This window comes from Eptesicus fuscus, chromosome 4 (genome assembly GCF_027574615.1).
Source record: "Eptesicus fuscus isolate TK198812 chromosome 4, DD_ASM_mEF_20220401, whole genome shotgun sequence".
Lineage (NCBI taxonomy): Eukaryota > Metazoa > Chordata > Mammalia > Chiroptera > Vespertilionidae > Eptesicus > Eptesicus fuscus.
Genome location: NC_072476.1, coordinates 70,866,397 through 70,872,064, shown reverse-complemented (window position 1 = coordinate 70,872,064; position 5,668 = coordinate 70,866,397). Strand labels below are relative to the sequence as shown.

Sequence of the window (5,668 nt, the reverse complement as noted above, 5' to 3'; positions counted from 1 at the left end):
GTGGAGTAAAAGCAACCTGCAGGCGACAAAGGTCCCGTCCCACCGGGTGACTCAGGTTTAACTCCGGGAACTGGGCTCTAACCGCTCCCTCGCCCCTTGCCCCGCCCCCGCCCCTCCCCCTCCGGCCCACACTTCTCCCTCCGGTTCCAACGCACGTTTGTCCACAGAGGCCGCTTTGCGATTTCAAACAGGTCTACTCGTACATGTGGGTCACTGATGGCAACCTACGGGCACGCACACAATCCGAGGAGAGAACACGGGAAATACAGGAAATGCCCGGGATGGGAGCGAGGGTGGGGGTGGGGGTGGGGGATCCGACTTCGCCTTGACTCCCCTGGAAATAGCTCGTGGACGCCCCTGAAATTCATGACCCGCCTGAAATAAAGGCTGAACGGGATTGTGGAAAATCCTTTTGCTTTTTCGAGTTCAAAGAACACTAGACCGCTGAGTGGAAGGGGAAAGAAAAGAAAGCGGGGAAACTTTGTATCTAAAAACACCCAGAAACGCACACACAGAGTCTCCCCCCGGCCCTTCGCCCCATCCCCTGGGCTCAACCCGCCCATTCCAGATGTGGTCTTCCCCACTCGCCGCCCTCCTCCTGCAGCCCGCACCCCAAATCACTGGCTGCCCACAAAAATGCAGCCCAGATCTGAGGAGCAGCTGATGTCTGTGGCCGGCGTGACCCACACGCCGCCGACCAGGCCCCCGGGCGCGGTACCAGGCGCGCCGAGCTGCGCCCCAGACCCGCCGAGCTGCGCCCCAGACCCGCGCGCCGCCGGTCGCGCCTGCTGCCCGGGAATCGCAGTTCCAGGCACAACTTTTTCCCACTTCTGCCGCCGGCGGCCGCGGCGGTGAGAGCAGAAGCAGCCGTCCCCTCCCTTTCCCAGGGTCCAACACCCGTCCCTGCAGCTCCCCGCCCGGTCCCCTTCCCTCCCTGCGGGCTCCGCGGGCGCCGGAGCCGAGTTCCCGCTCCAGTCGCCGCGCACCCCTCCAGGGCTCCGCCGGCACCCGCGCGGGGACCCCGCCGCCCCACGGCCCGGGGACCCCGCCGCCCCACGGCCCGGGGACCCCGCCGCCCCACGGCCCGGGGACCCCGCCGCCCCACGGCCCGGGGATGCAGCTCTCCCTCCTAAGGCGCGCGGGGTCCGGCTCCCACTCACCGCCCGGCTCGGGTCCCCGAGCGCGCAGCCTTCCCAGCGGGGCTTTCCGTTACGCCTCCTCCAGCCGCTCCCTCAGGCCCCGCCGGCGCTCGGGAAGGAGGAGGAGGGAGGAGAGAGAGGCGGCGGCGAGAGGAGGGGGCGCGGGAGGGTGGGGAGAGGGTCCGCGGGTGGGGGAGGAGGAGCGGGCGAGCGAGAGCGCCGACCTGGGCCGCCGCCGGCGAGCGCGGAGGGAGGAGAAAGAGGGGCGGGGGCAGGGAAAGAAAGAGGCCGCCGAGCCTCCCCGCCCAGGACCCGGCCCCGCGCCGCTGCCCAGTCACCATCGCCGCCCGGGTCCCGCTCTCGGGCGGGCGTCCGGGGGAGGGGTCGGCTCGGGACTCCCCCGGCGCGGGCGGGCGACGGCGGGCGGGCGGGCGGAGCAGGCCCGGCCTCCGGAGGGGAGTGTCCTGCGGGGCCCGGGAGGGTGTGGGCGAAAGGGGATCCCCGGGGGAGGGGCGGGGGCCTGGGAGCCGGTCACTGCGCCCCTCCGTCCGGCGGCGCCTCCGGAGTCCAGCTCAGGTCCCCGAGCGCGCGGGGAGCCTCTAGGGACTGCGTGGAGAACCGGCTCCGGAGCGGGAGCGCAGCGCCCGGTCCGTGTCGGGGTGAGAGGCGGACTCCGGCGGAGAGCGGGCCCTGGAGGGCGCGGGGCCGTTCCCCGGGCGGGGCCCCGAGCGGGGAGTGTCCGTCGGGTGATCCCGGGAATCCAAAGCGGGACGGGGGTTGCCTGGACCCCGCGCTAGCTTTCCTCTCCGGAGAGGACGCGCGGGGCTCAGTTTCCTTGACTGTGAGTGTCTAGGTTAGGAACTCAGGGAGAACAGTCTGGAAGGATATTTGTAAATAGACTGCTTGGGGTGACATCCTCCCCTGCCTCAAATGAAGGTTTCAGGGTGGATTTCCTAGGCCACAGCCTGAAAAGAATCCTTGCCCAGAGAGGGAACTCACTAACGCCCACCACCGCCCGGAGCAAAGAGCACCGAGCTCAAGGGCCCGAGTTCAGGTGACAATAGTCCTTGTGATTTATACGCAGGGACTCGGCACTTAGCCAGGCAAACCCTTCTTCTCTTTTTCCCCTGCCTCCTGGCCCTGACTTCTGGGACACCTGCACCCGGTCGCCTGGACGCGGTCAGTCAACGCGTGGCCTCTCCCCTGCACCGGCCTCTCCCAATAGGCGATCCCATTGATTCTTCACTGTCAAGGTCGTTCCTGCAGCCCCGTCCTCTGCAAGGCCACTGCCACGTTCCTGGTTCTCCGTGCTCTCCAGAGGCGTCGTGTTTTCAGTGGCCTCCTCCTTGCTCCCCTCTTTGCCCTGGATCCATCTGCACAAGCCGACAGGTTAAAGGTTCGCTCGGGCAGGCCACTTCCTGTTCTAGAAGCACTCTGCCCCAGAGAAATTCTGAACTACTGAGACACTTTTCTGTTCAAAGCCACCCACCTGGCCGCTCCCGGGAGCTGGGTGCTCTCACCAGCCGGGTATCCTCCCCTCCCCGCGAAGGTTCCATACTGTATCCGCGTGGGAGTTTCTGATGCTCTTGCCAGAACTGGAATGCTCTCTTCCATCTCTCTCACAGCCTAGTCCCGCTTATCTTTATTGCAAGTGAAGTTTGCAATACAACGTTTCTTCTATAAAAGGATGTGTGCGTTCTCCCCATTTTTTAAATCATGCACTAGAAATAACAAGGCTTACGGGGGAACAAACTACTCAAAAGCTATGTAACCTTGCAACCAGAACACGAAGAAAACAGCAACCATTCCTGGAGCGGTGAACACAATGCAATGCACAGATGATGCATTACAGAATTATACACCTGAAACCTATATAATTTTATCAACCAAAGTCACCCAATAAATTCAATAAAAACTTAAAAATAAAAGTCAACATTTTAAAAAGAGAGAGACACCAGGGATGCACTCATGCACAGAAAAGAAACCATGTGAAGACACAGTGAGAGGCCTGCAAGCTGAGGAGAGAGGCCTCATAAAAAGACAACCTGCCAACACCTTGCTCTTGGGCGTCCAGTCTCCGGAACTGTGAGAAAATACCTTTCCGTTGTTTAAGCCACCTGCTCCGTGTATTTTGTTATGGCAGCCCTAGCAGACTAATGCAAACAAGTACTCCTTGCAGGCCTCATGCACAAGGCTTACAGGGACAGTCTTCACAACAGGGCCGTAATTATTCGAAGGCGGGACCAAAGTCTTATATGTCTTTGCATCCTCCCTGATACCCAGTGAAGTTCCCTTGGTAGAACAGGACCTCCGTGCACGCACACAAGCGCACACGCACACACACACACACTCTACCCCAGTAACCATTCCAAAAAACCATTCCAGCAAGAATTTATGAGCCACGTTAAATTCCTAAGAAGTATTATAGTAAACATAAATATAGGACCTGACCTTTATAAAAAGACGAGGTGATGGGTGAGGAGATTGAAAGGAAAGTTGTTTGAGGGTGCAGAGTTAGGAAGATAAGCACACAATGTACAAATATTCCCTCTTCCCAATAAGCTTTTCCAAGTTAGAGCTCCTGGCTGACTCAATGCAAGAGTGAATGGGCATCAGGCATAGCACTGGGTTCTCTCCACAACTCGCATTCAGCTGCTCTTAATGGTGCAAAGTATGAGGTGCTGAGAACAACTGCATGTGACCAGCTCAACCACCCCATTTTACTAATATCCTTTCCCTACATATCAATAATGAATGAGCTAATCTGTGTTACATATGCTCTCATTACAGAAATACGCCGGGTACAGAGCAGACTGTACTTACTTCTATGCTTAGAAAGCAGACTGTACTTCATTCCGCACATCTAGTGAGCACTCGCCGTGTGCCAGGGACAGCCCAGGCACTGGGACGCATCGGTGAACAAAGAGAAACACAAAAATGTCTGCCCTCATGGATGTGGATACTTGAAGAGGGCATCACAGATGGTTTGTATTATTTGGTGGTATTACACATTTCATATGGATGCAACTTGAATCGATGCTGCATCTACATTTTATTCTCTTTTTATAAAAATATTTTTTTTATTGATTTCAGAGAGGAAGGGAGAGGGAGAGAGAGATAGAAACATCAATGATGAGAGAGAATCACTGATTGGCTGCCTCCTGCATGCCCCACACTGAGGACCAAGCCCACAACCCAGGCATGTGCCCCTGGCCGGAATTGAACCCCTCAGTCTGCAGGCCGGCGCTCTACCCACTGAGCCAAACCTGCTAGGGCTACATTTTACTCTCTTTGAAGGCTAGGGTTGAGCCTTATGTTTTTGTATCTTCACAATGTTTGACATAGCAAAAGCCTACTGGGATGTATAAATTAGGGAATTTACACCCATGTATCCCTTGTGCTATTAAATTCACAGGAGAACCACTTGGGATCTACAACTAAAGTTTTCTCAGGCTCATTCACCAGGCACCCACCAAGAGGGGCCAAGTTCATACCAAGACAGTGAAGAAGACAGCCAGGGTCATCACGGAGCAGTACTGCACGGACCTGGGCAATGGCTTCCACACCAGCAAGCGCGTGTGCCAGGAGATCCCGTTACCCCCAGCAGGAGCTCTGCGGTAAGATGGCCGGCGCTGTCGGTCACACATCAGGTGGAGCAGCTTCAGAGAGGCTCTGAGAGGTGTATTTCCATGGAGCTTCGGGAAGATAAGAGAGGAGAGATAATTATGTCCCTGAGGTCTCAGGCTTGATCGGATCATGAAGTTTATTCTGAAATTCAGGAAATGCTGAAACTCTTGGAGTTTGGCGGTCTGTCCAGCCTACAGGTCACTCAGCCTACCATTGGGATGATGTTTCAAACACCACCTGGAACCATGTGAATCTTTCTGCTGTGCTCTAATACCAATAAACCATCTGATGAGTGAGGGTAGCTAAATGTCAGCAACCAAAAAAAAAAAAAAAAAGTTTTCTCAGAACCATGTTTATTGCTATTTGGGCTAAAATCAAAGCAAGTATCCCCAGATACGATCATTTGGACCTGAAGAATAGGTAAAGTACACTTAGTAAAAATCAAGAAACTGGGGATTGGAAGGGAAGGAAGAATAGAGAAGGAGAGACAGGATAAAAGGTATAGTCCGAGAAGAAAGTACCTGCTACGTTCTCTGTACAGGCAGACCGGGGGAAAGAAGGTAACAGCAGGAACTTTGGGAGATTGTAATGCTGCTTCTCTCATGTGCTTCAGCTACGTTTTCAAGAAACACTTACTATGAGGCATAAATGAGGAAGAAATTAAAGGGAACCTGCCAAGTTGGGTCAAATGACAAGGTCTTGGAAGATAATTATGAGCCATCGGATGGGCCATAAGGTAAAATTACCTTGGGCCTGGCGAAAATGTGATTCTGAATGTACTTGCCTGTGCAGATCACTCAGTCTCCTGAACATTATACCCCACCTGGTGTAACTTACAGCAACAGGGCTAGACATTTTTCATGTATGAACGCTTTGTTTCCTATTCTGAGTATGAATCTGTT

The 5,668-nt window shown here is 55.5% G+C and overlaps 1 pseudogene; it reads left to right on the top strand.

Annotated features, from left to right (window-relative positions):
* Positions 1-636: 636 nt before the first annotated feature.
* Positions 637-5,042, top strand: LOC129148759 (40S ribosomal protein S17-like; annotated as a pseudogene).
* The last annotated feature ends 626 nt before the right edge of the window (positions 5,043-5,668 follow it).